Below are 17028 nucleotides of genomic sequence, written 5' to 3'. Positions count from 1 at the left end.
AGTGTCACCGTCGAGCCACATCACCAAGTACGGATTCTCATTTTTATAAATATTCTCAGATAATGGCTTCCACTGGGAATGCAGTTTTTCTTTTCGTAACTACATTACAGCCACGATAACGGCATCCTTTCAGAACTGCTAGGGCTGAGGACCCGATGACACGGTTTGCGAGCAGTTCGTGGCACTGCCCACCCGGAGGAAGCCTGTCCTCACCCGCGGTCGGGAGGGACACTGTGTCTGCACCCCCTGGGCAAGGGCCACACGGGCTGGAGGGGGAAAACAACCCATCTCGCTCCGGTCGCGTTTATGCTTCCCTGGTTCTCCCTTCGCAAACAAGAAATAGAAACTTTGCATTGTCTTTGGGTTACAGAGAGAGAGCACCAAACTTCCCAAGGCGGGGGGGAGGGGGGGGAATCTCACCGGGGATTTGGCTCCTGACTTCTTGTCCAAGTGAAGTAAAAGCTTCCAACACCAGAGGAAATTTTAAATCCCAAACGTCTTCTTTTCTTTTTTTTCTCCCCCCCCCGCCCGCCCCCGGTGAATTAATCCAGTATCCAGAGAGGGTCAGGACGACCCAGAAAAGAGAGGAAACAGTTGCGGAATCAAACCTCTTCTTCTTGGCTTCGGGGATCGGGCGTCGGAGGCGTCAGGCGCGGGGAGCGCGACCCCTCTGCGCCGAGCCCGGGGCGCCCCCGCCTCCCCCGGGCCGGCGGTAGGCAGCTGGGGCACGAGCCGGGGCCGGGGCCCGAGCCCCGGGCCACACCGTCGCGGGAGCGCCTTCCTCGCGGAGCACTGGGCCGGCCGCCTCCGGAGCCCGGGAGCGGCGGCCGATCAGCTGAGACCGGCTGGGCCGAGACTCCCCGCGCCGCCCGGCCCCCCGGAACGCGGGCCCCCGCCCCGGGGGGCGGAGAGGGCGGGAGCGGTGCGGCGCGCCGGCCGGGGGCCCGGGCTGCCCTCGCGTCTCCCCTTCAGCCCGGGCTCCGCGCTGCGGGACGAGCCCCCGTCTACTCCCCGGTCGCAGAGGGAACACTCCGGGATGTGGGCCCCCTGGCCTTGACCCTCCTCCCGGGGCGCCCCCTTCCCAGGGGAGGCAGAGTGGCGACAAGCCCCGGAGCCGGGAAGGTGCTCTGCGGGCCACAGCCGCCGCCGCCGCCGCCGCCGCCGCCGGGGAGGGGTGTTGTTTCCCTCACACAGGAGGAGCCGCCGAAACAGCCGCCGCCATTTTGAACCCGTCAGACTCTCACATACACACAGCTCTCCGCGGCGCACTGCGCAGGCGCCGCCCTCCTCCCCTCCTCCCGTCGCCTCTCCACCTCCCCCCGCCCCCACCTCCTTCCAGCCTCCCTGGGCTGCTTACCGCTCTCCCGGGCACACGTGAACGCGCACGCGTCACTCCCCTCCAACGCGGACACGCCGCCGGCGCGCGCACGCGCGGATGCGTCGGCCTCGAATCGCCGCGACGCCGACGCGACTCCCCGCTCCCCACCCCTCGAGTCAGCCCGCACGCCCTCCCGCCGGCCTCCCGCCCCCGCTCCCCGCCGGCCTCCTTCCAGGACTCGAGCCTGACACACTGTTCGCGCCTGCGCACCGAACGCGGTCCTCCTCCGCGCGCTCCCTCCCCCCACACCGCCTCGCCTGAACACACACTTCGCCTCGGTGACCCCGCCCATCGCCGGCCAGCTGCGCCGGCCGCCCTCCCCCACCTCTCCTGGGAGGGCGGTGACCCCCCCCGACCCCCACAAAGCACAACACCACCCCTCCAAGCACCGGGGAGCAGCGCCCCTTCCCCCCCCGGCCACCCTCGACCCCAGGTGGCCCTTCGCAGTCACACGGCCCGAAGGCCGCGCCGCCCGAGCCCGGCGGCCCGTTGCCCATCTCAAAGCGGGGTCCCCCCAGGTCAGGCCCGCTGGGCGCAGTCGGCCCGAGCCGGGGGCCCCACTCGGGCCCGCACAGAATAGGGAGGCGCGGGGAGCCGGCGCATTCTGCCGGTGGTGGTCCCTCGCGCGCCGGCCAGTGGGCCGAGGCCGGCCTGCCCGCCATCCCGGGGCAGGCCGCGGGGCCCCCCGCCGCGGGGCCCGGCCGCCCGGGGCTCGGTGGGCGCCTCGGTGCAGACGCCCGGCCCCGCCTCACCCACTCCTCGCCGCTCCGAAGGGGCAGGAACCAGGAGTAGCCTGTCTGTCCTGGGCTCGGCTCCCCCGGGGGAGCTCGGGGCGCTCCACAAGGGCGTCCACGGGTGCGGGGCGCGGGAGTGGTCTCCGCGACGGGCCCGGGGGCGGTGGCGGCCGGCGCGCCCACCGCGGGCGCCCCGGGAGGTGGCCCAGGAAGCCCCCGCTGTCGGCCACGCTCGGGTTTCCGCCGCGCCGGTGCCCCCGGCGGCCCGGGTGGGACGTGACCCCGCCCCCGGCGGGTCGGGGCGCCCCCCACAGTAGGGTCGGGGGGCCGCCCCCAGCCCCCGGGCGGACCCCGCCGCCCCGGGCCGCGGCGGGCGCGGGAGGCCCGGCCGGGAAGATGTCTCCGGTCGGTCCGCGCAGCTTCGCGCGAGGGTCAGCGACGGGGCAGCCGCGGCCCGAGCTGCGCCGGCCCTGCCCACGGCCGGGCCCCGGCGGCTCGACAGCCGCCCGACGGGCCAGCAGCGGGCTCCGGACGTCGACCGACGGGGCCCGGCCGGAGGAGACGGCCGCGCCATGCGCGCAGCCCGAGCCCGGAGCCCGACCGGGGCCGTTCCCCCAGCCAATCTCGTGCTCCGGGGCCCGTTTGAGCGATGAGCCCGCCGAGGACGCCGACTTGGGCATGGAGTCGCCCGGGGCCCGAGCGCGGCCACAGCCCAGCGTTGCTTCTCCCGGAGTCGATGAGTTTCGAATCCAAAAGCTCTTGATTGCTGGGAAATCGGGATGGCAGGAGAGAGGAAGGGCATGGTGAAACTCAGCCTCGGCCCCACTCGAGGAGGAAGACGCTCGTGAGAGCCAGGGAAAATCACGCTTTCTACCCCAAACCCAAAGGAGCGGCGCTTAGTACAGCACAAGGACTTTTCCCCAAGCAACTTAAACTTGGGGAGTTTCCCAGGCGCTCTCCGCGCTCATGACATCCTTGGCACACAGGCCAAAGTGCTTTTCGCGCCTTTGTTTTCAAGATTGACCATGGAAGTGTAAGGTTAAACAGCCGGCATAACGACTCCCGGGGAGCCAAGAGTCAGCCTCATCGTCGAGCTTTCCGTCACCGAGCCATGTCATTGTCTTGGTTATCAGTTATTTCCAGACTTCTTAGGTGTTGCAGAGCACTGATAGGGAGAAGATGATCGCCTAAATTTATCCCATCTGAAGCCCCTTTCAATCTTCCCATGGTCGTAAAATATACTTAAAGCCAGTGGTCAGTCATTTATACAGAGAATACTGGCTAGAAATGGCCCTATGGACACTGACACTATCGGACTACCAAAAACGTCAATAGCTTGCTTAGAAGAAGAGACTTTTTGTCACTGTCAGATTAGTAAATACTGGGCCTCGTTATTTGCAAAACATATAGCTCTATTTCTTGCCTCTTTCTCCCAGTTACTCATGGAATAGAAGGGGGGGGGGGTGTCTCTAGCAGTAACTTAATTTTGCCTTGCTCTTTCCTGTAAAGCCCAGAGCCCCTTCAACAAAAAATGTAAGGACCCCTTACAAGTGTTAAATAGGCAAACTGGAAGGAAATCAAGGAAGGCTCCTGAGCCTATAGTACTTACTTTGAACAGGACTGCAGGTGGAGCAAGATTTCTTAAATTGCATCTAGCTCTTTTCCAGTTGAAAACCATTTGTAACTAGTCAGCAGTAGGAGGAAAAGAGCATTTAAGCACATACGTGCAATGGCTTCTCCACAGGCAGGCTTTGTTAATATACCAAAGCAGATGTGCAGGGGGCGATTAGACCTAGGCAGATGGCTAGTGATAACCCCCACAATCACAATGGCTCTGATGGGTAAGGCTCACTGTTTCATCCTAAAAGAACCATTTTCAGCATAAGTAGAGCTTGGGAGATTCCTTAAGAAGGCCATTAGACCTAGGAACTATATAGCTTCAACCATGACTACAGTGAGTAAGAGTGATGTATGGGAAGAAAGAAAAAAAAATCCTCTTTAGAGGCATTGAGAAGACAGTCTGTGGCTAAAATACGGTGGTGTCTTGTTAATGTATAAAGCCATCTCTGCTTTTCTTTTTCTATTTTTTTAAAACATTTATTTTGTGGGTCGTAGGTCTTGAACTCAGGGCCTGAACGCTGTCCCTGAGCTCTTTTTTTTTTTTTTTTTGGCCAGTCCTGGGCCTTGGACTCAGGGCCTGAGCACTGTCCCAGGCTTCTTTCTGCTCAAGGCTAAGCACTCTGCCACTTGAGCCACAGCGCCCCTTCTGGCCGTTTTCTATATATATGGTGCTGGGGAATTGAACCCAGGGCTTCATGTATAGGAGGCAAGCACTCTTGCCACTAGGCCATATCCCCAGCCCTCCCTGAGGTCTTTTGCTCAGGGCTAGGGCTCAACCACGTGAGCTACAGTGCCACATTCGGCTTTTGAGTGGTTAATTGGGGATAAGAGTCTAATGGGGCATTTTCTGCCCTGGCTGACTTCAAACTGTGATGCTCAGAGCTCAGCTTCCTGAGTAGCCAGGATTACAGGTGTGAGCCACTGGCACCCAGCCATCTCTGCTTTTTTTGAAGACAACCCCAAAAAAGCTCACTGTCAAGGTCCAGATTGTCTGCTTGTTAGGGGAGATTTTAGCAGTGAAAAGAGAACTGGGTAGCCTAGTTAACTAAGTTAAGCTATTTCCAATTTCTCTTCAAGGGCTGAAGAGAAACAGAATGGCATAGGTCTGAACCAGAACAGAGAAGCTGGTCTTGAAGATTCCCAGGACACAGCACCATCAGTGGCTATAATGACCACTCTACTTGCTTTTGGCTTCTCCATGTTAATGAACTCCTTGACGTCTCAGATTTTCATCTATAAAGTGAAATGAATAATGTCTTAAAGCGTAGTGCCTGACACATAGTAACTAGTATTTATGAGCATCATATATATGATGTATACATACATCATATGAATACACAGAGTAGACTAATATGTATGCATGTATGCATGTATATATTATATAATATGTATACACACCTGTGTGTGTGTTTGGATTTTGAGTTAGAGTCTCACTTTGTTGCCCTCAGTTTCCTGAGCATCTGAGAACACTGTATACAGTCGTTCATAGGGCTTGAACTCAGGGCCGAGGCACTGTCTCTTAGCTTTTTTGCTCAAGGCTAGTGCTTTACTACTTGGAACCACAGTTCAACTTGCAGGGTTGTTGGTGGTTAATTGGAGATAAGAGTATCATGGATTTTCCTGCCTGGTCTGGCTTCAAACTATGATCCTCAGATCTTAGACTCTTAAGTTGCTAGGATTACAGGCATGAGCCACCAGTGCCTGACATCAGTTGTGTACTTTCTATGGGACCTCGGGTTTAAAGAACAGTTTTGAGAGCTGGGCACTGGTGGCTCACAACTGCAATCCTAGCTACTCAGGAGGCTAAGATCAAAGGATCGGGGTTCGAAGCCAACTTGGGAAGACTGATCAGGAAGTCTTTTCTCCATTAACCTGAAGTGAAGCCTGAAGTGAAGGTGTGGCTCAAGTGGTAGTGCACCAGCCTTGAGCAGAAAAAGCCAAGCAAGAAGACTAGGCCTTAAGTTCAAGCCCCAATAACCCCACAAACAAAACAATTTTAAGTAGAGATGCTTCAATATTTGAGTAAATTAGAGGTTTCACATTGTATGTGAACATTTACAGAGAGTCAAAAGTACCGATGTACGCACAGCTTCCGTTTCCTGTTTTAGCTCCTAGTGTCTCTTTTCTCCCCACCCAGGGGCTCTGGTCTCCATTTTTGTCTCTTCTCTTCCCCTCATCATCTCCTTCATCCTGAAATCAATTTCTATTTTTACTTTTTTTTTTTTGCCAGTCCTGGGGCTTGAACTCAAGACCTGGACACTGTCCCTGAGCTGCTTTTGCTCAAGGCTAGTGGTGTACCACTTGAGCCACAGCGCCACTTCCAGCTTTTTCTGTATACGTAGTACTGAGAAGTTGAACCCAGGGCTTCATGCATGCAAGGCAAGCACTCTACCACTGAGACATACTCCCACATTCCCAGCCCTCTGAGATCAATTTCTTTTTATCTTTTCTCTTTCTTTTTTTGTTGGTCATGGAACTTGAACTCTGGGCCTGAGTGCTGTCCCTGAGATCTTCAGCAATAGGCTAGTGTTCCACCACTCGAGCCACAGCACCACTTCCGGCTTTCGGTGTTTAATTGGACATAAGAGTCTCATGGGGGGCTGGGAATATGGCCTAGTGGCAACAGTGCTCACCTCCTATACATGATGCCCTGGGTTCGATTCCTCAGCACCACATATATAGAAAGAAAAGGCCAGAAGTGGCGCTGTGGCTCAAGTGGTAGAGTGCTAGCCTTGAGCAAAAAGAAGCCAGGGACAGTGCTCAGGCCCTGAGTCCAAGCCCCAGGACTGGCAAAAAAAAAGAGTCTCACAGACTTTCTTGCCTGGGCTGGCTTTGAACTGAGATCCTCAGATCTCAGCCTCCTGAGTAGCTAGGATGACAGGCATGAGCCACTAGCACCCAGCTTTCTATCCTTCTTTCAATCATTTTGCCCCATCCCCACCTATATCGATTTTCTCCCTCTTGACTGGACAACTTGTCTACTTCCCTTAATCATCTATTTTGTGTTCTTAATCATGAGTGCTTTAAGGCTTTGTTACTTAGTCATTTCCTTTTTTTTTTTTTTTTTTTTTTGCCACAGCGCCACTTCTGGCCATTTCCTATATATGTGGAGCTGGGGAATTGAACCCAGGGCTTCATGTATACAAGGCAAGCACTCTTGCCACTAGGTCATATCCTCAGCCACTTAATCATTTCCTGAACGTTTCCTCCACCTACCAAATTTGTGAGTAAGTACTGTGCCACGTTTGTATACCTCAAAGAACATTCCAAATCAACACTAAGAATAAAAACTGGGTGAGCTTTAAGTGACAGATATTTTCTGGAAGTCAAACAAATGTCTCAGAAAAAAAGAAAAAAAGCTAGAAACACCACAAATCCCCTACAGAGTCATTGCACATGAAGAGCACATGAGATCCTTGTAGATGACACGGAATGTGGTTGTACCTTGGGACCTAGGCCTCAGCCTTTCCCTGGCCCAGAGCCTCTTCCTGCCCGTATCTCCCTGCCTCCTTCATGCACACCTGCCTCTCCTGAGTTGTGAGTTGACTTTGGCTGTTGAGGGGGCTGCCAGCAGCATGTGGGATCCACCTGCTCTCTAAGCAGCCTTAGCTTTGCTGGGAGGCCAGGCTCTGCTCCTCACTTCTCATTTCTGCCCTGCAACAGACTGGCACTGAAAGATACACAGGGCCCCGGACCTCAGCTGGCTAGGAGGAAGTTTCTAGGATCCTGGGGTTTCTGAATCTGTTTTCAATCTTGTGCTTGTTAGCAAGCTTTGGTTGGTGACTGTAGTTGTTGGATGCTTCAGCCACAACCCCAAAGGGCCACTTGCCTAAGCACTCAGAACTGTGCCTAGACCCTCACAGCAAGTCAGATGTGTTGTGTTGTGTTTTGTTTTAAATCGTTTTCAGCTTTCTGTGAAGTCCAGCTGTTTTGAAAGGGGTATTTACCAGCTTTGGGGTATTAGCCTAGTCTGCTAACCCATCAGAAACTCAATTCTCTTAAATAAAACAGTGACTTTCTTTGTTTGTTTTTGTTTTTGCCAGTCCTGGGGCTTGAACTTGGGGCTTAGGCACTGTCCCCAAACTTCTTTTGCTCAAGGCTAGCATTCTACCACTTGAGCCACAGCACCACTTCTGGCTACTGCTGTTTATGTGATACTGAAAAATCGAACCCACAGCTTCATGCATGGTGAAGGTGAGCTCTCTACCACTAGGCCACATTCCCAGCCCCGTGACTCTTTTTTTTTTTTTTTTTTTTTTTTTTTGCCAGTCCTGGGCCTTGGACTCAGGGACTGAGCACTGTCCCTGGCTTCTTCCCGCTCAAGGCTAGCACTCTGCCACCTGAGCCACAGCGCCCCTTCTGGCCGTTTTCCGTATACGTGGTGCTGGGGAATCGAACCTAGGTCTTCATGTATGGGAGGCAAGCTCTCTTGCCACTAGGCCATATCCCCAGCCCGGCCCCGTGACTCTTGTCCTATAACTTCCTAGGATTGTTGCAGAGTCAGATGGACTAAAGGCATGAATGCCCTTACGAAAGCTAAAAGACAGGGCTGGGAGTATGGCCGAGTGGCAAGAGTGCTTGCCTTGTATACATGAAGCCCGGGGTTCAATTCCCTAGCACCACATACATAGAAAACAGAAGTGGTGCTGTGGCTCAAAGTGGCGGAGTGCTAGCCTTGAGCAAAAAGAAGCCAGGGACAGCCAAAGACAATATCGTTTAAAAACGATTGCTAGTCCTAGTTTAATGTTTTTCTAATCTGCAGTAAGCACCTTTCACACACAGTCTATCCTTTTAGCAACTTTTTTTGCAGTATAGAGGGACAAACTTCCTAGGGCAAATAACTCTACCACTAAGCTGACCTCTGGCCCTATCTTCTGTGTTTTTTTAATTTATTTATTTATTAAACAAAATTTTTGGGGCTGGGAATATGGCCTAGTGGCAAGAGTGCTTGTCTCGGGCTGGGGATATGGCCTAGTGGCAAGAGTGCTTGCCTTGTATACATGAAGCCCTGGGTTCAATTCCCCAGCACCACATATACAGAAAACGGCCAGAAGTGGCGCTGTGACTCAAGTGGCAGAGTGCTAGCCTTGAGCAAAAAGAAGCCAGGGACAGTGCTGAAGCCCTGGGTCCAAGGCCCAGGACTGGCCAAAAAAAAAGAGTGCTTGCCTCCTATACTTGAAGCTCTCGGTTCGATTCCCCAGCACCACATATATGGAAAACGGCCAGAAGGGGCGCTGTGGCTCTGGTGGCAGAGTGCTAGCCTTGAGCAAAAAGAAGCCAGGGACAGTGCTCAGGCCCTGAGTCCAAGGCCCAGGACTGGCCAAAAAAAAAAAAATTTTTTTTTTGACAAGGTGTTGTGCAAAAGGGGTACAGTTACATAGTAGGGCAGTGTGTACATTTCTTGTGCTATCTTACACTGTGTTTTTCTTTCCCTTCCCTAGGTCACGTAGACATATATACAATACACAATGTACCAAGAACATATACAGTAGCCACATGGCCTATGCCAAAGAAAATTCGCCTAGGTCTTTGAATGTAATGTCTACAATAGACAGTATGTCGACAATAGTCTTATATGAACGTACATACATAGCTTTTGAGCTATTATGATCCACTGAGAGGTCAATTTTTGACTTTTATATGTTCAGTAGTTGTTTGGTTTTAGTTACATAATGTTGGGTCACTGACCCAAACCTGTGGGAAATACCATTTGACAAGAGGTTTTTGGTTTCACAGACCTGGTCTCTACTGTCTCTCCGTCACCCCATCTTAACAGTCATATATCAGGGAGATCATGCCCCTTTGTTTTCTGTGTTCTAGGCTTGTCTCGCTCAACATTATTTGTTCAAGTTCTGACCACTTCTCTGCAAATAACAATATTTCACCATTCCTAATTGCTATGTAGTATTCCATTGTGTATAGGTGCCATATTTTTTAGATCCATTCATCTGTGGAGGGGCATCTGGGTTGATTCCATATTTTGGCTATTGTGAATTGTGCAGCGATAAACATGGAAGTACAAATGTCTTTTTGATATCTTGGGACCTGCTGTTTAGGATAGATGCCTAGGAGTGGTATGGCTGGGTCATAGGGTAGGTCTATATTGAGCTTTTTGAGAAACCTCCATACTGTTCTCCAAAGTGGTTGTACTAATTTGCACTCCCACCAACAATGGAGAAGGGTTCCTCTTTCCCCGCACCCCCTCCAGCATTTGTTGTTGCCTGAGTTCAGAGTATAGGCCATTCTAACTGGAGTGAGGTGGTATCTCAGGGTTGCTTTTATTTGCATTTCCTTTACTACCAGGGATGATGAACATTTCCTCATATGTTTCTTTGCCATTTTTATCTCTTCTCTTGTGAAGTCTCTCTTGAGCTCCTTTGCCCATTTCCTAATTGGTTTACTGGGCTTGGAGGGCCTTAGTTTTTTGAGTTCTCTGTAGATGACAGATATTAGGCCTTTGTCTGTTGCTGTGCTGGTAAAGATCCTTTCCCATATAGTTGGCTGTCGTTCTAGTTTGGTGGCTATGTCCTTAGCTGTGCAGAAACTTTTTATTTTGTAGTAGTTCCATTTGTCAAGTCTCTCTCCTATTTGTTGTGCCACTGGGACTATATTCAGGAAGTTCCTTCCTGTGCCTATAAGTTCTAGCATCTTTCCTACTCTGTCCTTCAGTAGTTTCAAGGATTCCGGTCTGATGTTGAGGTCCTTGATCCATTTTGAGTTGATCTTGGTGCATGGTGATAGGCTTGGGTCTACTTTGAGTTTTCTGCATATGGCTGCCCAGTTCTCCCAGCACCAATAGTTGAAGGCCCTATCTTCTTAACGAAATCTTTATGTGCAAAATACATTTTCCTATTTCTTTTCCAACATAAAGATTTGAATACTGAGTACTCAACACTAAACTAAGTGGTTAAATGGAGAAAGGCAGTTTCAGAAACAGTGTGTGTGTGTGTGTGTGTGTGTGTGTGTGTGTGTGTGTGTGTGTATTGGGTCATGAACTCAGGACCTTGTGCTCTTGCTTAGCTTTATTTGCTGAAGGCTGAAGCTCTACTGTTTAAACCACAGCTCCATTTCCAGATTTTGTACTGGTTCCTTAGAGATAAGCATCTCTAGGATTGACCATCCCCCAGGCTGGCTTGGGGCTGCCCTACCTGGGTCCCAGGTCTTCTGAATAGCTAGGATTATAGGCTTGCCCCACCAAATCCCTGCTATTTCTATTTTACTTTCCGTGTGTGTGTGTGTGTGTGTGTGTGTGTGTGTGTGTGAGAGAGAGAGAGAGAGAGAGAGAGAGAGAGAGAGAGAGAGAGAGAGAGAGAGAGAGAGATGGTCTTAGAGAGAGCCCAGGCTAGCCTTAAACTTACACCTCGGTTCCTGAATGGTGGGATTATAAGTGTGTACCACATGATTAAGCAGAAACTAGCTTTTTCCCCTTGAAGACCTCCTACCATAGAGATGGCACTGTGACTGAGACAGGCTTACAGAATCACTGAAAGATAACATAGATGGTAAGAACTGGACCCAAACTCTACTTGGATGTAAGTCCCCCAGGGCAGGGAGTTTTGTTGATTTTGTTTTTTGATGTGTCCCTTGTGTCCATAACTGTGCCAGGCAGCACAAGTGCTCATTCATCCGTACAGAGGAACAGAATGGATAAAGGAGCGCAGAGAGTGAGTGAGTCTGTGAGGATGGAGGAGGTGGAGGCTGCGGAGTCTTGTGCAGAGGAGGAGAGGCACGTACTTTCTAGGGCAGAGGGCTGATGCAATCATTCCGCCAGGGAAACCGCTCTTAGCTGTCTGTGCAACTGGAGTAGCCGTGCAAGCAACTAGCTCCTGCAGCTACAGACAAGGGCAGGAAGTGAACGTGCACACCTTAAGCCAAATTCTTCACTGTGGAGCTGGAGGCATGGCTCAGGTGGTAGAGCGCCAGCCAATGAGCAAAAGCAACCATCAGGTACTGAGTTTAAGTCCCAATTTCAGCCAAAAAAGAAAGAAAGAAAAATTTTTTTACTTTTTTTTTGGTGGTTGTTTTTTGTCTATCCTGGGGCTTGAAAACAGGGCCTGGGCTCTGTCCCTGAGCCTCTCTATGCTCAAGGCTAGTGCTCTACCACTTGAGCCACAGCACCACTTCCGGCTTTTTCTGTTTATGTGGTGCTGAGGAATCAAACCTTGTGCTTCATGCGTGCAAGGCAAGCGCTCTACCACTAAGCCACGTTCCTAGCCTGCCTTTTAGTATTCAATCTTGCTTGGTTTTGGTTTTGTTGCCAGTCCTGGGGCTTGAACTCAGGGCCTGAGCACTGTCCCTGGCTTCTTTTTGCTCAAGGCTAGCACTCTGCCACTTGAGCCACAGCGCCACTTCTAGCTTTTTCTGTTTATGTGATATTAAGGAATCGAACCCAGAGCTTCACACATGCTAGGCAAGCAATCTACCGCTAAGCCACCTTCCCAGCCCCAGATCACAGCTTTTGATAAGATAGCATAGACCTAATATCTCCAGTCAATTTCCTCCAGAACACACCTTTAACTATCCTCTTTATTATTTCCAAGTGTGTTATCTATTTATTTTTGTGCCCCCATTGGGGCTTGAACTCTGGGCTTGGGCGCTATCTGTTAGCTTTTATGCTCAAGGTTGGCGCTCTACTATTTGAATCACAACTCTACTTTCAGCTTTTTTGGTGATTAATTGGAGATAAGAGCTCTAGAAGGGCTGGGAATGTGGCTTAGTGGTAGAATGCTTGCCTAGCATGCATGAAGCCCTCAGTTCAATTCCAGATTCCAAAAAGCCAGAAGTAGCACTGTGGCTCAAGTGGTAGAGTGCTAGCCTTGAGCAAAAGAAGCTCAGGGACAGTGCTCAGGCTCTGAGTTCAAGCCCCAGTACCAATACCTCCCCTGCCTCCCCCCCTCAGCTTGTTAAAAAAAGCTTGCTAAAACTGGGAGAGAGTAAGGGAAGGAGTGACATTGTCCAAAAAGAAATGTACTCTTTACCTGACTTATCTAATTGTATCCTCTCTACATCACCTTTATAATAACAATAAAAATTTAAAATTAAAAACTAAAAAAAAATCTTGCTAAATATTTAAATGCTGAAATACATTGTCTTATTACTTCTCAGCCTTTTGGCTAGGGTCAAGTGAAATGCACTGAATCTTCATTTTCTTTCTGGCTAAATCTATTTTTCCACTCTCTGGGGAACCGCAAGACAATTTAAGGTGAGATTTTCATGCCGCCATTTTTGCAATTATGTTTGATTTGTCACAGTTTTGAGTTCATGTTTGGATTTGATCATAATGCATCTGCTTCTACTATTGATCTAATTACCTTATCGGTGAGTTGGCTATCCTTTGCTTCCTATTCCTGCATAATTTTATTGATATAAGAAATATAGGAGACTAGCTCACACCAGTAATCAGGAGGCTGAGATCTGAGGATTGAGGTTGAAAGCCAGTCTGAGAGGGAAGGTCCTTGAAGCTCTTTTTTTTTTTTTTTTGGTCGGTTATGGAGCTTAAACTCAGGGCTTGGGTGCTGTTTCTGAGCTTTTTAGCTCAAGGCTAGCATTCTACCACTTTGAACCACAGGTCCACTTCTATTTTTAAGTGGTTAGTTGGAGATAAGAGTCTCACAGAGCTGGGGATATGGCCTAGTGGCAAGAGAGCTTGCCTCGTATACATGAGGCCCAGGGTTCGATTCCCCAGCACCACATATACAGAAAACGGCCAGAAGTGGCGCTGTGGCTCAAGTGGCAGAGTGCTAGCCTTGAGCAAAAGGAAGCCAGGGACAGTGCTCAGGCCCTGAGTCCAAGCCCCAGGACTGGCCAAAAAAAAAAAAAAATGATTACACGAGAATAAACTACACAATAAAATATCTGAATTTATGGGCTGGGGATATGGCCTAGTGGCAAGAGTGCTTGCCTCATATACATGAGGCCCTGGGTTCAATTCCCCAGTACCACATATACAGAAAATGGCCAGAAGTGGCGCTGTGGCTCAAGTGGCAGAGTGCTAGCCTTGAGCAAGAAGAAGCCAGGGACAGTGCTCAGGCCCTGAGTCCAAGCCCCAGGACTGGCCAAAAAAAAAAAAAGAGTCTCACAGACTTTCCTACCCAGGCTGGCTTTGATTCCTCAAATTTCAGCCTCTTGAGTAGGTAGGGTGATAACTACCATAAAACTGGAAGTAGGGCTGGGGATATGGCCTAGTGGCAAGAGTGCTTGCCTCATATACATGAAGCCCTGGGTTCAATTCCCCAGCACCACATATACAGAAAATGGCCAGAAGTGGCGCTGTGGCTCAAGTGGCAGAGTGCTAGCCTTGAGCAAAAAGAAGCCAGGACAGTGCTCAGGCCCTGAGTCCAAGGCTCAGGACTGGCAAAAAACAAAACAAAAACGGAAGTAGAGTTGTGGTTCAAGTGGTAGGGCACTGGCCTTGAGCACAAAAGCCCAGGGACAGTGACCAGGCTCTGAGTTCAAGCCCCAGGACTACTGGCACAAAAAAAGAGGAAAGAAGGAAGAAAGGAAGGAAGGAAAGAAGAAAGGAAGGAAGGAGAGAAGACTTTATTGATATACTTACTCTATTTGGGGAACTGGTTACAAGATTTACTCATCTGTTTCTCATATGCTGGTGAGTAAACATTGATGCTTTACATAAATGTTGGTATTTTCTATGGTTCAGCATTTTCTACTTATCATCATCATCATCATCATCATCATCATCATCATCATTATTTGCCAGACCTGGGGCTTAAACTCAGGGCCTGGGCACTGTCCCTGAGCTTCTTTTGCTCTACCACTTGAGCCACAGTGCCACGTCCTGGTTTTTCTGTTTATGTGGTGCTGAGGAATCAAACCCAGGGCTTCTTGCATGCTAGGCAAGCACTCTACCACTAAGCCACATTCCCAGCCCCCAGGTAGTATTTTGAGTAACATATTTTGTTCTAAAGAAAATCAGAAAAGTATCAGGAATGACAGCACATGCATGTAATCCCAGCTACTACAGAGGCTGAAGCAGGAGAATCAGAAGTTCAAGGCCAGCCTGAGTAACCCTTGCTTTCATAAAAATAGGCAAACAGAATATAGTTCCAGCCAGGCACTAGTAGATCACATCTTTGATCCTAGCTACTCAGGAGACTGAGATCTGAGAATCAGTTTAAAGATTCTTTTTGTTTGTTTTTGCCAGTCCTGGGGCTTGAACTCAGGGCCTGAACACTGTCCTTGGCTTCTTTTTGCTCAAGGCTAGCACTCTGCCACTTGAGCCACAGCGCCACTTCTGGCTTTTTCTATAATATGTGGTGCTGAGGAATCGAACCCAGGGCTTCATATATACCAGGCAAGCATTTTACCACTAGGCCATATTCCCAGCCTCAGTTTGAAGATTCTTATCTCCAGTTTGCTGTTAGTTAGCAAAAAGTTGGAAGTTTTGAGGTGTGGCTCAAGTGGTAGAGCAACAACCTTGAGCAAAACAAGCTGAGAGCTTGGGACTTTGAATTCAAGCCCTTGTCTCAAAGGTTCTAAGTTCCATGACTGCCAAGCCGGCATCAGGTCTGACTTCAAATCCTAGTGCCTAAAAAGAAGAATTCACAATTCCAACTTGATAGCACATATAGAATCTGTATAGGCTTCTTATTCTAGATCCATATTTCTTCCTATATATGTACTTCAGTTGTTCTTTAATTCACAGGCATCTAATTTCAATGCTATTGGTAGTAGAACAAGGCCCCTAATTTTCACTGCTGTTTTTTGGTGTGTCTCTATTAAACCCTTTAGCCAGTACCTACCACTTGATTGATCTCTAATGACCATTATCATCAGCCACAAAATACATGCCAATTTCTACCTGCTAGGACCTACTGCCATCAAAAAGCATATAGTTTAATTAGAGAGAAAGGCAAAAACAAAGACCATCCACTTGGAAAAATCCAGCCTATATATTAATCAGAGACAAATGACAGCTTGGTAGATTTGGAAAAGGGAGATGGAAGGTAACTCTGTTCAGCTTTAGAAGGAAGTTTGTTGTTGTTGTTTTGTTTTTTGTTTGGTTGGTCGTGGGGCTTGAACTCTGGGCCTGGGAGTTGCCCCTGAGCTCTTCAGTTCAAGGCAAGTCCTCTACCACTTGAGCCACAGCTCCACTGGCAGCTTTCTGGTGGTTATTTGGAGATAAGAGTCTCAAGGACTTTTGTGCCCAAGCTGGCTTTGAGCCATGGTCCTCAGATCTCAGCCTCCGGAGTAGCTATGATTACAGGTGTGAGCCAATGATGCCTGGCAAGATCATGTTTTTGTTTTGTTGTCAATTGTGGGGATAGAAGGAGTTTTAATAACACTATTATAAAATGATCCTATACTAACTTCTTCCAAAGAGGGTCTGTTAGGTCTTCATCTATTTAAGTCATAGGTTTATTAGTTCTGAATCCCAGAATCTTAGAGCTGGCATGAAAATCAGAGGTCATTTAACCCAGGCTGCTCATTTAAAAGCTGACCATCTGGGCTGTGCACTGGTGGCTCACATCTGTCATCATAGTTACTCAGGAGGCTGAGATCTGAGGATCATGGTTCGAAGCCAGCCCAGGCAGGAAAGTCCATGAGACTCTCATCTCCAATTAACGATCTCAAAACCAGAGGTGGATGGGGCTGGGAATATGGCTTAGCGCTAAAAGTGCTTGCCTTGCATGCACAAAGCCCTGGGTTGGATTCCTCAGCACTGTAAAAACAGAAAAAGCTAGAAGTGGCCCTATGGCTCAAGTGGTAGAGGGCTAGCCTTGAACAAAAAGAAGCCAGGGACAGTGCTCAGGCCCTGAGTCTAAGCCCTAGGACTGGCAAAAAAAGAAAGAGAGAGAGAGAAAGAAAGAAAGAAAGAAAGAAAGAAAGAAAGAAAGAAAGAAAGAAAGAAAGAAAGAAAGAAAGAAAGAAAGAAAACCAGTAGTAGAGCTGTGGCTTAAAGTGGCAGAGTCCTAACCTTTAGCAAAAAAAAGCTCAGGGACAGCACCCAGGCCCTGAGTTCAAGCCCCACGACCTCCACCTCCACCAACTCCACCAATAAAATCAACTGACAATCTGGGGCCCAAAGATACCAAGCATCTTTGGCTAAAGTCATGTTATCTTAGTTATGAAATTGTAACCATAAACCATGATAATTTTCTGACATGTGGTCTAATGTACTTCCTTTTATTATGCAAATGGATGGCATTTTCTCACCATCAACTCAAATGCTTGTTCACTCCTTTGCCAGAACCAGGCTTGTGCAGGGCACTATGCTTGGCACTGGAGGTGCAACATGAGTGACACAAGCCCCATTGACAGAGGCAAGTCAAGTGACCA

At 49.6% G+C, this 17028-nt stretch overlaps 1 protein-coding gene across 1 annotated transcript in view; it reads right to left on the bottom strand.

The window, feature by feature from the left end:
- The window catches only part of Kdm2a (lysine demethylase 2A), a 105296-nt gene extending 104066 nt beyond the window's left edge, over positions 1-1230 (bottom strand). The window contains exon 1 of the mRNA XM_048361190.1: positions 421-1230. The gene's annotated coding sequence lies outside the window, so the exon portion shown is untranslated. The remainder of the gene's footprint in view (positions 1-420) is intronic.
- Positions 1231-17028: the final 15798 nt, after the last annotated feature.

Source organism: Perognathus longimembris, chromosome 13 (genome assembly GCF_023159225.1).
Source record: "Perognathus longimembris pacificus isolate PPM17 chromosome 13, ASM2315922v1, whole genome shotgun sequence".
Taxonomy (NCBI): domain Eukaryota; kingdom Metazoa; phylum Chordata; class Mammalia; order Rodentia; family Heteromyidae; genus Perognathus; species Perognathus longimembris.
Note: the sequence above shows the minus strand (reverse complement) of the source record. Positions and strands in the feature narration are given on the sequence as shown.